This window comes from Rousettus aegyptiacus, unplaced genomic scaffold (assembly GCF_014176215.1).
Source record: "Rousettus aegyptiacus isolate mRouAeg1 unplaced genomic scaffold, mRouAeg1.p scaffold_m13_p_8, whole genome shotgun sequence".
NCBI classification, from domain to species: domain Eukaryota; kingdom Metazoa; phylum Chordata; class Mammalia; order Chiroptera; family Pteropodidae; genus Rousettus; species Rousettus aegyptiacus.
Genome location: NW_023416311.1, coordinates 46,130,343 through 46,147,245, shown reverse-complemented (window position 1 = coordinate 46,147,245; position 16,903 = coordinate 46,130,343). Strand labels below are relative to the sequence as shown.

The 16,903-nt window shown below is 33.2% G+C and overlaps 1 protein-coding gene across 2 annotated transcripts in view; it reads right to left on the bottom strand.

Moving 5' to 3' along the window:
- FBXL17 (F-box and leucine rich repeat protein 17) overlaps window positions 1-16,903 on the bottom strand; it is a 444,087-nt gene that overhangs the window by 202,290 nt on the left and 224,894 nt on the right. The gene's annotated exons all lie outside the window — the stretch shown is intronic.

Sequence of the window (16,903 nt, the reverse complement as noted above, 5' to 3'; positions counted from 1 at the left end):
CTGTGTAAATGGAAAATACAGTATTTTTCAGACATGAGTAGGAATAGCTCATGATTTAGACAGTTACCCACATAGGACAAATGTAGTGTTACGAGGCCCATTTTCTTCATAATGCCTTTGATCACAACTCAGAAGTAACACCAACCTTATGGCTATTGTCTCAGAAGACCACGAGAAAATGTGCTTGTTATCCTGAAAGGAGAGAAGGTGATAGAGAGCAGGGAGGAGTGGAGTGGAAGACAGAGAAGGAGAACATAGTTAAGCTTTCTTGCATTCACATATTGGCCCAGATTCAGACATCAGATTATCCAGAAGAAACTTCTGGAAGACAAAGAGTTTGGCATAAAGCAGACAAAAGACAACAAAAAAAATTCCCTCATTTTGGAGATGGGGATTTAGGGAGCAAGAACAAAGCACCTGGATAGCCAGTTAGTATAAAAAGAAAAAGATGAGGAAGTAAGGAATTGTATGAGTAACCAGAAGGCAGTCTGAAGTTCTGGGTTAGAGTGGGAAGGTCCCACAACAATGGCTGAAAAGACAAGAGAAGCACAAAAACACAAGCATCCTGTTTAGAATTTTGCTCTAGACATTAAAGAGCTTTGTGGTATTTGAGAAAGAAAGCCAGTATACCCTGTGTTGATGAATGAAGGAGAGGCATGGGTTAAATGAGCCTCTGTGGAATATTTAGCCAGTCTACTGATTGGTGGTGTAAAATCGAAGCATACATATTTGGATAAAACTCTAGCACTATAAAAATGAGGCACAGCTTTAAGATTTTAGTTTTTAACACAAGAACTAAGCAATTCCTCCTTACATGACTGGCTCTTTGTGACATTCAGATCTCAATTAAAGATTATACCTTTGGAGGTCCATTTCCTGACCATGTAACATTTATCTCCAACACATCATGCTACTCTAATTCTCCAAATAACATTTCATACTATCTCATAGGTTTCTTATCTATTTATCTATCTACCCACAACCCCTAAAATGAAAAGCTTATGAGACAAAGAAAGTTACCTATCTTATTTACAATGGATATCCCAGACACTCAGTAAACTCTTAGTAGACACTAAATGAATATTTGTTGAATATACAAATGAACAAGACAATGATTAGATGAATGAAAATATAGTTACTTCAGTAAGTCCTCAATAAATATTTGATGACTGTATGCTTTAAATGCCAGAAGTTAATCTAGACTACCATGTACTACAGACATGATTTTCATTACCTATCTAGAAAAGTCCATAATGATATAGTAGATGCAGTTAAAGGAAAAACAAAAACAAAAGAACAAAACAACAACAACAACAACAACAACAACAACAACAACAACAAGGCTTTGACTTCTGAGCATTCACTTCCTGTCTGTTTTAATTTGGTGTTAACCTGCCACTGAAACCGGTATTTTAAAAAATATCTCTCATATAGTATGCTGTCAAACATTCTAAACTGAAGAAAGTAGCTTTTTTATATATGGGGGGAGTAAAATATTGTAAATAAGAATACATGAAGGATGTAGCATTATTCAGATAATAGATGGCCATTTACCTAAACTCTAACATTTCAGTTTATACACTATTTATAGCATGGTTTTTATGTCCATATCTTCCACTAGCATTCTACATGTAATTACTGAAGGAAAAATTACTTATATATCATATTATTTGCATATCATAAAACTTTTTAAAGTTTTTAAAAGTATGTTAGATTTTTTGAATTTTCTTTAGCAAAAACACTTCAAAAACATCTCTGAAATCACCATTCTGAACCATCAAAGATTATTTTTTTTAACTTTTCATTATGGAAAATATCATACAAGTAAAAAAAGAAAAGAAACAGTAAAATAAACATTGATATGTGTACTTCAACTCAAGGTGAATAGGATGTCACTTATTTGTTGGCCTACTTCTCTCCACTCCCCTACCCACTTCAAATTGTTGTTTTAAACAAATCTCAGCAATTAGGTTATTATCTTTGTAAGGACTTCAAGTTATATTTCTAATATATCTTCAGATTTTCAATATTTACATGATACAGGCTTTTTATGGTTTTATATATCTGTTTATGTCCTACCGGGAGCCTGGTTTTATAACATATAACTAAAATATGATTTTAAAAGACTCTTAGGAGGCTTTTCTTGGTAATTTATAATATCAGAAGCATTTTTAAAACAGCTAAAATAAGTCTCTATTCCTGGCTTCTTTAGGTACTTTCTGGGAGGCTCTGATTACAGAATTTTTGTTCTGTTTTTTTTTTTTTTTAAATAAAAATTAGAAAAGAAAAGCAAGTTAAAATGTCATAGTTTTAATCAATCACTAGAGCTTAATTTTTCTTCTTTGCTTTCAAGGCAAAAATACTCATAAGAAGATCAATTCATTCTTGGAATTTAGATGTACTGAGACAAATTTAGACATTTCACTACAAATACAGATGGAGCTATAAACATAAAAGATCAGAACATCAGAAATTCCACAGCAAAAATTTGTGGTAAATTACTACAGCTTTCAGAGAGAAGAAATTTTGGGAGAGAGAAAACAGTGACTGTCTACACTGCTCTCTAGCTTAAAGAGTTTGTTCTTCAAGGCTTTGATGTGAATTTCAGAAGGCTACCAAATAAAAGGGTAGGGCTTTGTCATTTTTACATCAGCCACTTGTTTCTGGGCATACTCGGAGGAAAGGCATTCAAGAACCTCTTCAGAGCACTACTTTCAAAGTTTAATTGTGAATGAAATTGCATAGCAGGAAGACAGAGAAATTCAATGTGTGTACATAGACCTCTGTCCACAAGCCAAGATTTTATTTCCAAAAGGACACAGGGCCTTCTCATTGTACAATGCCATGGTTAGCTCATCATACCAACACATTGCTTGTGCCAGGACATTTAAGCCTTTCGATGTTCTACTTTTCATTACTCCCTGATGCTTGCCAAGGACCAGACTGAGCCCATTCAGTATAAACTTAGCACTGGGCCCAATCAAAGGAGTTCAAGGAAAACATGAACAAGTGTTTTGTATGCAGAATCCAGCCGCTGGCAGTGTCTATTAATGTAACACTGTTCCCAGCTAATTCTTATTTAGAAAATGGCTTTTGAACTAAACTGAGCTAAGTCTGCTGTATTTTAACATTAACTGATACAAAAAGGAAAAAAATGTTTATAATAAGTCATTTAAAAATATTCTTTGTGATAGTAATTTTCTAAGCAATCTTCTCCCACACTTTGCAATGGGCAGGAAGAGTGGACAAGTACCAACTTTTAAACATGATCTATACTAACATGCTGCTTTTATTTTAACCAATGAAAAATTTTCAAAACTACTAAAAATAGAGAACCGAATATGCAAAGAATACCACTTCAGTCAGGAGAAATAATAAAGATATACTAAGCAAAAATTTTGACATAGACATCATGGAAGCAAAAGTACACATGAGAAGATGATGTATTTAACAGAGCTGTGCGGACGGGTTCACCAGTTCCCAGGGCAGTTGTTGTCCAGGGCCAGTGAACTCCATTCAGTGTGGAATGTGAGTGGCTAGGGCTCAAATGAGATAAGTAGAATCAGTGTCAGCAGCTTGTCCTCCAAGAATAAAGATTAAATATAGTTTTTAATTTTTTTTCCCCAGAAGGAGTGGCCATTATAAACTACATAATTTCTTTCTCTAAAGAATAAGGTTCATAGAGATGAAATATGGAGATATAGCATCAGAGATGCTAGTTCCAAACAAAACAAATTTGAAAGTGACATACTATTTTAAATACTAAAATTTCTAGTCTCAGTTTTCAGTCTAAATTATGAAAATCATTGATTACAAGTTTTAATTTTCTTTGACTAAAAATGGCTTTATATTTACCAAATTTTTAGAACTGAGGAAACAAACCATGAATGTGGTAATTAAAGAAACGGAATATTGAATCAGACATATCTGAGTTCTAATCCTGATTTAACCTCTAACTGGAACCTTGGGCAAATTATTTAATCTTTCTTAGGCATAGGTTCCTTAAGCATAAAATTTTAAAAAATGCCTACATTGTCGCTGTGAATTTGGAGTGTGTGTGGTAGTGGGATATATTTTTATTTCAGTTTAGTCCACTCTGTTGATCAGAAATGCTCAAATCCAAAGCAACTATCTCACTGTTGGCCTCCTCTTTGGTTTGCTCTTATTTAAATTCATCGTTGTACATATGGTACCAAAAATAAAAACACGAGACAAAAAAAAACTGACGAGAAGACCCGTCTACAAATGCAACACAGGCAGAATTTTCCGTGTGTCACTATTGCTTAACTGTCTAAAGAATTCCTGGCAGATAAAATACTTAAATCACACCTTTTATAAGGTTGAAAATCTTATGACAAAGCAATTTTCTCATGACTTATTTTTTTCTACCAATAACACTGTTGTAAATAGTGTAAGTCAGAGTCAAGAGACTAAATGAATGGTAATATTGACAAATAGGAAAGAGTAAATATGTTATAAATACCACAATGAAGCCAATCAGAGGAGGAAAATAAGATATTTGCCATTAGAATTACCAGGTACTTAGCAAATATGTATAACACCTTGTGAAACTGTGCACTATTTCATTTTTCTGTCTTTAAAGGTTTTATTTTATGTGAGTCATTTTATCTGTCCTTACTCTGCTTAAAACCATCAGTTGTGAATTCATTTGGATAGAATTTAGAAAGCAATCAGAGCAAAAGAGACTTATCTCATCAGCTTTATAGAATTATGCAGAAGGTAACTTGTATTTAGTAATTCAATTTCTAAAACTTCAGAAAACTTCCTGCAGCTTACAGTTGTAAGCTGTGTCCAGTTCATTTTCCAGTGGTATAAAGAACTTCCAAATTCAAATAATGTTCCATAGGAAAATGCACAAGGCTGGGCCATCATCTCTGCTTCAAAATCAGTACATTTGTTTTGTTTGTCACTGTTTAAATGATCACTTGGTCAATGTATCCTATCACTGATTTCTTCAATGTAAACCTTTAGTGTAAGACACTACTTATCTAATTTAAGAAAAAATAAATAAAATATAGCATTGCTCAGCATAGGTTTGTGAAGTGAACATCAAAAGTAAAAATAAAATTATAAGATTAATTCTGAGACTTTATGTCATGTATTTTATCAGGCAGTCTCATACTCTTACAGCAAAAATTTCTATTTTTCAACTGTTTCAGGCAAATGAGATATTTTCTCTTTCATTTACCACAAAGCTTATATCTCTTTAACTTTACTAGAAGAGGTATTTTGAAAGCCAGTAGGGCTCTTATTTTATGGTTAAAAGAATAAGAGGGTTCTTCTGCATTTTTTGTATTGGCTCTATTAATTTTACTTCTCAAAAAGTTTCCCTTCACTTATGCTTTTTCTCAGTCCACAACAAAGTTGCTTACGCTTTTTGTTCATTTTGCCTTTTTATTTCCCTATCATTGCTATCTTTTTCCCTCTTCCACAAAGTGAATCATGCCAGATACTTTGCCTTGTGCTGGACAGTCTCAAATTTCCTTCATCAATTTTATTTTCTCCCTTCATCCAAATATTAATTTCATAAGTAATTGCATTTCTAAATTTTTTCATTAGATTTTCAACAATGAAAATTTAAAAAGTAATCGATCCTTTAAGATTTCTCCAGAATTTACAGAAGATTACACAAAGATATAGGCTTGAAATATCCATTGCAGCCAACAATACTTATTGAGTGTCTCTTAAAGGATAGACCTTATTGTACCTTTGATGGGGAAGAACAAAAACATAAGACATAGCCTGTATCCCTCAAGAAACTTATTTTAACTGGAAGAATAAGACTAACATACATTAAAAAGTTAAATGAAAACAAATATAAAGAATAAAGGATTCATTCAATAAGCGTAATAGATGATTCATAGTTTTGTGACAAAGCAAGTATCACAAAACAACATGTATAGGATGTTTCCATTTCGGTTAAAAATGCTTCTGGCTGTAAGTTAAAAATGTCTAGAAGGATAAATATGGGGAACTCTGGAGACCAGAAAGGACTACCTTTTTTTTTACACAATTCAGATATGTTTGATTTTTTTTTTTAAGTATGAATTGTTTTTTGTATTATAACAGAACTAATGATAAAATGAATTTAGATGAGTGAAAAGAAGCAAAGGCTTCTTGGAAAAGGCAGAACTGGAGTGGACATTAAAGGATAGATGGGGAGTAATGTGTCAGGCTGGTGGCAAAGAAGGCACAAAGCACTATGGAATAAAAGCCACCTTTGGCAAAGGATTTGCAATTGTGCCAATTTGGCTTAAGAAGATGATTCAGGTAAAATGTAATAGAAAAGTCTGGATGTTGCAAACTGGCTAAGGCTTTGACATAATGTTGTTATTCTGCCATTAAATCTTGCATATATTTCTCCAAGTTGCTTTTAACTACAAAGAAGCTAATGGAGAAAACATAGCTTTCTTTGAATACATACCAAGTTATAAACATAAATAGAAAAAATATGGGAAAAAATTTAAAATGCTGGAAAAGAAAGCTATATTCAACTCTTAATTTTCTGTGTATGTAGATTATCTACTTCATTTCTTATCCTAGCCAAATTATAAAATACTTCCCCAAAAATAGGACAAGAGACAAGCTTTGCTTTCAACATTTTTGCTGATATAACTATTTCTAAAGTTAACTAACAATTACAAAGACAGGAAAGGCACTTAAAGCTTATTTAGAGTTTATATTACATTAGAAAAATGTCCTTAAAGCAAAAATACTTACTATCTCTCTTCATTTATTTATTTAATAAATATGCATCAAAGACAGAGCAAAAAGGACAGTGACAGAGAAGGAACAGGAAGAAGATTCCCATACTCCATAATTTGCAAATTAATTTTACAAATTATTTTCTTGGACCATTGCCAGAAAGTGAGAGAGTAATCCTGTTTGAAATAATGGGAAACTGAGGCTCAGAAGTGAAGTGATTGTACCCTAGGTCACTTAAGCAGTAAATATAAGCTGAGCCCAAAAGCCAAATCTCCTAAGTTTAAGACTCTTTCTACTACTCCATAGCTACCAACTCTACCACTGTATATAGCAGAAGAAAATTGAGAGTATAAAATAACCAAGCAGAACAGGATTGTAGTTCTCTTAAATATGAAAATTGAAATGAAATTTAACAGACAGACAATAACAAGTGTTTGTGAAAATGTGGACAAACTGAAATCCTCATACGTTGCTGGTGAAACTATAAAATTGTGCAGCCTCTTTGGAAAAGAGTCTGGAGTTCTAATATTATACATAAAGTTATATGACCTAGACATTCTATTCCTAGAGAGATAAATAGGAAGGGGATATATGTATATTATATGTATATACATGTGCATATATGTATATATGTATATATATATATGTGTGTGTGTGTGTGTATTTATCTCCCCAAGAAAAATGAAAACATATGTCCACATAAAAACCTGTACACAAATGTTTATAACAGCATTATTCATAACAGCCAAAAAAGTAGAAACAACTCAAATGTCCATCATGAATGGACAAATGAATAGCCAAAATGTAGTATATCCATATGATGAAATATTATTTGGCAATAAAAAGGAATGAATAATACTACCACATGAAAGAACATTGAAAATATGGTATTAAGTAAAAGAAGCCAGACACAAAAGGGCACATATTATTCCATTGATATGAAATGCCGGAAGACGCAAATCTATAAACATAGAAAATAGGCTGGTGGCAGCCAGGTACTAGAGAAAGCAGGTTACAGGGAATTGGTTATTATTGGTTATAGGGTCTCTTTGTGGACTGATGAAAATACCCAAACATTAGATAGTGGTGATGGTTATACAACTCTGTGGATATAGTAAACACCACTGAATTACACACTTTAAAATGGTGAATGTTATAGTATATGAAATATATCTCAATAATGCTGCTATTTTAAAGAGGTAAAAAAAAATAAAATAGAAAAAATTTAAATAGAAAATATTACAAAAAATAAATTATATAGAATTTATTACCTAAAACTACTGAATTTTAAACACAATTGTAAAAAGTATATTATTTGGATTTCTTTGTTGAGATAAAGAAATTAAAGTTTTTAAACTATGATTAGGTATTATTTCATAATTCAGGTTTTTATAGCTTGAAACCTCATTTCATTAGGCTTTAAGGTACAACTCATTCTTTTCATTCCACAGGTTTCAAAGCCATGAGGAATATAAAGGTAATTTATAAAACTCGAACTCCCTTTATAAAGTACTTTGAATAGAATATGGAGAGATAAGACAAAAGATATTTTTTAAGGGACAATGATGCAAACATAAAGTAAATATGCCTCTTGGGAGCCATAAGAACTTTAACAGGTCAGGATGGGTATCCATTTCCTTCGAGTTGACTCATGTAAGTCCTTCCCAAGTCCGTTTTGCATCTCCTTCTGATGTTGTGTGTGCTTCTAATGGATGTCTGCCAAAAAAACATTCTGTTTTGATTCTGTTTCTGATTGTTTTTATTTATTTTGAATTAATTACATCCTAGGCAATGCTTTTTCCAAGCCTATATTCCTCTTCATTTTTCTAAAACTTGAGAATACATACTATAACATGTAAATGACATTCTCCCTTTTCATTTGATTAAACACATGCTTATTCCTCGTGAGACATACAGAGTAGTGGTAAGAGCAGAACAGCAAATCAGACTTCGTGGGTTCTAATCCTAGCTCTATTACTCATTAGCTATAATTATGTGAACCCAAGGTAAGCCGCCTGACCTCTCTGGGGTCAGGTTCCCCATCTTAAAATAGGAAAATAATAGTAACTTCCTTGAAAGCTTGTGTGAGGATTAAATGAGTTAATATACATAAAGCATTTTGATCAGTACAACGTACATAATACAACATAAGCACAGCCTAAGAGTTGGCTAATTCCTTAATAATGAAAACAGGAACAATCTGCAGTCCCTACTTTATTTGCAGCTTCACTAGGGTCAGCCTTAATCCAGCTGGGCATCCAGGCTGACAAAGCACAGGTCAAGGAGCAGGACTGCTGCCTCTGTTCCCTCTCCTGCCCACTTATCTGAAACCATCCGAATCACCCTTTGCCCTAGGGGTCCATATTAAAGAGAAAAAAGGGTGTTGGGTCCATCACTATAGAGAACAATACACAACAAAGATAATTGGCACATATTTGATTTATTTTAATTCCCAATGTTCTTTTTTTACTATTCACTTAGTGCCTCCATTTTCTATTCTGTTCCTGATTTATAAGAGTTCTTTTTAAGTATTCCTTTCTTCCTCTAAAATTACAAATAGTTGTCAGTCTCTCATTTTTGTACTACTTAGTAAAGGTCACATGGAATGGAAAGAAGGAAGCATTCTTAAAGAAACTGACCTAGAACCTTCAGTGTATGCTTTCCAAAAAAAAAAAAGGAAATTTTCTGTAGTCCTTATAGTAATTAAATAATAATGTAAGTGTTCATTATGGTCAGTATGCTGATAACTAGAATATTGCCTCCTTGCTAAATATGGAATTGTCTTAGTTTTTTAAATAGGAGGAAATGGAAAAACAATGGACCAGAAAAAGAGTTTAACATTTTTTTTTTTTAAAGAGCTAGTCCAGGTTCTGAAACAACAAGCTTCAGGGAAGTACTGAACACCTTGGAAACTCCACGTGCCCTAGCTGCAGAGTGAAGCAGCAACACAGGGCTAGAGTGATTACCAGGAGGGGTCATCAGGAGTGGTCATTCTTGACTCTTCTCTGTATTTCCCACATAAAATCCAGCAGCAAATACTGTTGGCTCTAACAATCTCACAATCTCTACTCCTATCAATCAGGTCCACACCACCATATCTTACATAACCTATTACAAAACAGTCTAATTTCTATCCTTTCCCTAGTACTGTCTATTCACTACCCATCAGCCTGCATGATTCTTTTAAACCATAAATGAGGTCATGCCATACTCTCATTCAAAATCTTCAAACAGCTTTCCACCACATCTAAAAATCCAGAACCCTTCGCATGACCTATGAAGCCCAACATGATCTGCCCACTGTCTAGCACTCCAACTTTACTTCTTACCCCTCCTTCTTTCATTAACTTTGCTCTAGCTATACTGCCCTCCTTTCTGTTTCTCAAATACACCAATGCAATCCTGCTTCGAGGACTTGGTACTTGCTATTTCCTCAATAATTCACATGGCTCACTCTTTGACTTCACTCAAGTCTGTTCCAGTGTCAGCTCCTCACTGAGGCCTAATCTCACCATCTTATGGAAAATTGCTAACATCAACCCCCAAGTACATACCATTCCCTCTACATCCACTTAAGCTGTTACACTATTCTTAACCACTATCTCATATAAAGAATATTTTTACTTCTTAATTATCCATCACTCCTACTGGAATGTAATTCCACAAAGACAGGGTCTGTCTGTTTTGTTCACTGTTGTAACTCCAATGCCAAGAATAGGGAGCTCAGCAAGTGTGTCTGTTGAATAAATGAATAAGTAATCAGATGAACTTCAGCTCTTATAAAACTACAAAATACTATGAGCTATTCAGCTACAGGAATCATCTTTATACTCTTAGAACTGAGCACCTTGTAAGTTTGAAGAATGGATAGATGGATTTGTGAATGAAAGAAGTTGTGCTTAAGGATAATCAGGTTAAGATAGATCTATATATTTGAATAAAGACATGAGTAGCCAGATATATGTACCCTTTTGTTCACTGCAGTATTATCCATGGTGGGCAAGACATGAAAATAACTGAAATGTCCTTTGATAGATGCTTCACTAAAGAAAATTTGGTACATATAGACAATGGAATATTACTAGGACATGAGAATAGATGAAACACTGACATTTACAACAACATGGATGGATCTTCAGATTATTATGCTAAGCGAAAGAAGTTGGATAGAAAAAGTCAAGAACCGTATGATTTCACTCATATGTGGGGTACGAAACTGAAAGCAACAATGAACAACATGACAAACAAAAACTTATAGACACAGACATCAGTATGGTGGTTACCAGAGGGAAAGGGGGGTTGGGAGAGGTAGACAAGGGGGTCAAATATATGGTGACCATAGGAGATTTGACTTTAGATAGAGAATACACAATGCAATATACAGATGATATATTACAGAATTATACACCTGAAACCTATATAATTTTATTAATCAATGTCACCACAATTTTTAAATCTTTTAATAAAATTTGTTAAAAAGACGTAAGTAGCTACTACTAAAGATTTTAAAAATTTCTTTTGGCTTTTCTGTTGCAAATATATATATAATAATGTATTAATCTTCTCCATTTTTTCAACACTAAGTAGAAACACTCAGATATCCTGGATCTATATCCTTTCTTAAAACAAGTCTAGTAGGGGGAAAGCATTCTCATTAGATCTGATTCCCCAATGGCCTAATAGATTCATAACCTCAGACAAAGACCTACTGGGTAAATAAAAGGACCAAGTAGGCAGGGAAACATCTGAGGTGTGCAAAAGGAAGGTCAAAGGGCAGTGGAAAGAATGTAATACCGACCAGTGCTCCACTCCCAGGATTCCCAAACATGTAGTCCTATGATCTTTAATTATTTTATTATAGATGCTTAATGTAGACAATGCATGTCAATACAAGAACAATACAAGATTAAAGTGTTCTGTGATATTTGTTGATAGTAGTACTGTATTCTACATTTTATTTGAAACACTTTACACATGACTACCTTAAGCCCACAGAAGATGGGGGAGTGGGGGAGGAAAAAAAACACATCTGCTCTATTACAATTTGAGAAAGGATCCCTTTCTTTCATAATGAAGAGTTTCTTCGAAAAGTCTGCCATGTGACAGAGCAAATACTTCTGGTTTATGGGTCAATAAAGTGATTAACATCATAGTTTACAGATACTAAAGTGTGGTTGTTGTTCCTCACCAAACTCGTGAATGGGATGGATGCCCCTTAGCTTGTACTGGCTCCTAGACCAACCTAGCAAAGTTCTCACTGCTGTCAGCTCTCCCTCTCATTACCTGCTTTATAAAAGGGTATGAGAAAAATCAATGGATTCAAAGACACCTAAGCAAAACCTGAAGCTTAATTTTGAATTATAAGATCCTCTTTTCAAGTTTAATTTGAAACAAATTCTTCAATGATCTACAGTATTTATTTATATTAACAACTGAAATGAACTAAAATATGTATTTTCATATATAGAATTTATGATATTTCTTAACTGGGTATTAATAGAAATAATTAAAGTGCATTATAGCTATGGCATTCTAAAAAAGAATGAATTAAAATATATGTCATAAATATATATGTCACTCGACTGAGGGAATTGGGTTTTAATTAATAGGCTCTTTATCAGGTTGGTAAATAAAGTTTACTGTTTGAAAGTAATTTCCTTTTAGAGCCATAATCTCCACACAGAGGAAAAGAAGGCTTTAAATGATTTTAATCTCCAAATGCTGAGTAATACGGAATTTTTTCAAAGTATTCTTTATTTTATTATTTAAGAATTTTTTTTTCTTTTAATTTTTGATGAGAATCATCCATTGTCAATCCTATGGTCTTTCTTTTAAGTACACTAACATACTTAAAAAAAAAAAAAAGATTTGTGCCTGAAAAATATCACACTACCATTTGCTGTAAATTAATTTTTTTAAAGAAGAACAAGTCCCACAACTTTAAAATGGGATGGCATTTTATGTGTTTCCTTGATTCTAATCAGTGGTTCAAATAAAATATACAAATAGTTATTAAACTTGGGATCTAAGCCTCTTCCCTCTTGCCAAAACACTGAAGAGTCCATATTCACCAGCACCAAGTCTCTTTCACGAGGACAATGACAATAAGAAATCTTCAACAAGTGTTGACCTGACCCCTTTTCTTTTTCTACAGATCCAGCTAAGCAGAAAAAACTGCTTGAAATTCAGCAATCACATTTCTCACTGTTCCAGAATGACCTATTTCGCACTAGAATGAACCAGTGAATTCATACATATAAATAACTATCTGCAGATTCCACTTTTCAAATATGAACAAGAATAACCAAAAAAAAAAAAAAAAAAAGTTGGAAACAGTAGTTAAAAAGGATGGTTTGATTGAATTGGTACTTTTCAACTGTTTGATATGACATTTAGAAACAAAGCAGGTCTATGTAACTTAGATATCAGCGTGACATTTAAAGTCTGAAATGATCAATAAATAATATTCAAGACAGTGCAAGCTAGACAAAGTTAGAGCTTTTCTTTAAAAAGTATAAGTATAGCATATACTTATTGTGTATTTATTTAAACTATCTTTTCTAGAGAACTAAGAAAAAAACAGGTTAACATATATCTGAGCAGAATATGCCTGTAAATTAGCTTTAGTATCTTTCATTCGTAAGTATTTATTGAAAGCTACTGTGCACAAATTCTAATTATATGCTATATCCTACAAACATAAAGTGTTCTAAGACCTTCTGATCTCTCAGAAAGAGTCATCCATATTCTTATAAACTTTGAGTCAATGTATAAAATTGTATGTGTCAGCTTTCTCCACTAGACCATGGAATCATGCTTTATTCATTTTTGTATTTCCAGTGACTAACGGAATCCTATCACATAATGAACTCTCAATGAATATTTGCCAAATGGATTGATTACTTATTCCCGGCCCTTGAGGAGCTGATAGAAAGAAGTTTAGGCCATGTTGACAGAGAATCCACAACATGGCTCACGTTAGAGCTCTGTGTCATAACCTACAGTCCTATATCAGATCTTGAACTGACTTAAGGCTCTAATGAAATGGCCAAGAATATTAAATAAACTAAATCCAAGTTAAATAGTTTAAATGTTATAACAATAAAACTTCAATGATTCTGGAATTTCTGCTTCTGGCCATGATAGGACCAGGAACCAGATTTATCCTAATACCTCAGAAAATCACTAAGCTAGACAATATAAATTTTTTTTAAAAGTCAGTATTCAGACACTGAACAACAGACAATGCATGACAGTGATCTCTGGGAGCAGAGAAACAAACAAGTGAGACCTACACATAAACACTCACTGCCTAGAGAGTTTCAAGATTATTGCATGGGGAAGATGATCCCAAACAGAGTCCAATAGTCACGCTAAGAAAAGAGAGTTCGGAGTTCAAGAACACCAAGGTGGCTAGAATCTGCTAGGTATAATTCCAGGAAAAAAAGTGAGCTGCCTAGAAAAGCAAGTAAGCTCTGCAGATATGCAAAAGAAACCACTTCAGTCTTTGACTGAACACTGGTCTGGTTGTGCATAAGAGAAACCTACTGATGCTAGAGAAATAACTATCATTTAGGAGTAAGTGGAATAATATGTGGGCACACAAAGGCCTGGAAATACTTGAGATTTCCATGAGCCAGAATAGAAAGACCTCTTAATCCATAGGGCCTTAAAAGGGCAGCATCCGACAACCTAATATCCACAACCTCAATATCTGGTATCTAGTAAAAATTACTACACATGAAAAAAAGGAGGAAACTACAACTCATAACCAGGAGAAAAATCAATCAATAGAAATAGACACAGAAACAGCATAGATGATAGAATTAGTAAATTGGGTATTATAAATATACTGCTACTCAGGAAAGAGAAGAAAAACATGAGCATGATCAAGAGAGACCTGGAAGGTGTAAAAAGATCCAAATCAAACTTTTAAAGATGACATGGCATGCTGATATGCTTTCAAGATCAAAATAGTCTACATTTAATAAATATTATATTTTCATAAATCTTTAGTTTCTTCCTCTAATTTCCTCTGATACATAAACCCTGAAATGGGTGAGGTGGGGGTAGACAGCTATGTCATACTTCACTGGTTCCAATTTTTTCCTTCATCTGCCATCCACAGTTAATCACTCTTTCTAATATTTCTCACCATTCTACCCCCATTAATAGTTACTCCTCTAAAATTACATTGCATACAGTGACCCAGTTGAATGTAATCTATGTTTTGTCAACACTTCACCCTATCTTTCTCATACTTTACTCTTGGCTAGACCTCTATCCTCCAGATGTCTCCATGTCGTAGAGAAGGCATGGGCTCCCATCTGGCTTCTGCCTCCAAAGACCTCAAGGGCATGAGGCTAATGTGACTAGATCACAGTTTATATTCTAAATTAAAGAGAAGATAATCTTTAATTTTAAGATCTTAATCTTAATCAGCAATTTTTAAACACTTTTTAGTCATTGAGTCCTTTAAGCCCAATAAGCAAGATAGATACATACTATACTACTCCTAGAGTGGATATATATTGTGTGTATTAGGGAGCACAGGAGAAGGAATGAAATAAACTCCCTTTCATTATCCCACCCTTTAATGTCCTGGATATATAGTCTAAAAATACTCAATTATCTCTGCCAGTCACCTCAGTTTTATTTACTCATTTATTTGCAAGTATTTATTGAGTATCTGCTATATGTGTTTTTAGGAGAAGCACTAGGAACATATGACAAGCCTGTCTGCCTTCTAGATGGTTGTAGATGAATAAGAAGCTCTATAAGATGGGAAAGGAGGGGAAACACATAGTGTCTTTTTTAGAGATGGTGCGATCTAGCGTTTATCAGTATGAAATATGAATATACGCTATACCACTTTGATAATGAGAAAAATATTACTTCATTGCCCTAATTTAGGTTCTATATAATGGCCAGTTTACTGGTAATAAAGTCAGAGTTTAGCAAAGAATTCTTGTTATTAATAGTCATAGTAGTTTTAAAATGACTAAAATTGATCTGTGAATATAGAACGTAATCAATAACTATTGAACATAATATAAAAATCATATGTTGGAAATTCTATTTTCTTAACTTTTGTTTTCAATTTATCAAATGGAAAGAAATATGAACGGGAGTAATATATGTGAATCAATCCAGTAAAGTAAATGAGAAATGTTGGCAAATGGAAAGAAAAAAGCACTCTCTCTCAGAGGCAAGAAAACTACTGAGGAACTCTCATAACAGACACCAAGACACCATCAAAAACTGATGAGTCTCTGAGAAATGTCCTCTTAGAAATAAACACTCCTCACATTAAAATGATCTGATTCTAGGGATGACTATTTTTAAATCCTGCTTTCTTGTGGAGGAGTCTGGAAATCTGTCTGCACAATCTCTACACAATATGTCCTTCTGCCTTGAAATAATCCCTGAATGCTTGAAATAGCCATCACAAGAATGTAGCTGTATAAGCTATTTTTCAGAAAACTGGTTTTTCAAAAGAAAAAGTACAACAGAATTAAAGCATAAAATAAGAAATACACATTTTGATTTCTTCTATTTTTTTAAAACTTTTGCATATGGAAGAAATTTATAATTATTAATTATATGAGTCACTTAAACAATAATCCTTTATATATCTTTTCTGGTTATAGAAACAGACTTGTGGTGATAACAATTTGAATTACACAGCAGGTCATGAAGCGAATTTTGGTCATCATTAGCTAATAAATAAACAAGAAAATATTCCCTCAAAAGAGTTTATACTCCATTTTGTGAATATAACATGTACAAATTTTATTCCAACTCCTAGAACTTCACAATTATTTATGGATTTATTGTGCATAGTAACAATTTGTTTATTCTTATAGTAGTTTTGATTTGTTAGCATATTAATGAATTTATTTAATTCAATTCTCTATAAGTTGTTGTCCCTTGTTTGCAAATTACTATAAATTCAGTATGACATAGAACATAAATCATTATTTATATTAATTGAGTGTTATTGTTATTGAAAGACAATTAGGTACACATCACTAAATCTCTGAATGAAACAAAGTAGGCAAGAAAATAATTTTATAGCCACTAATGAGAAATAAAGTTGTATATTCACTAGCCCCACATTCTTTGTGATAGTGTAGGATCTTAAATGACTCAATATTCACAAATAAAATTGGTTTAT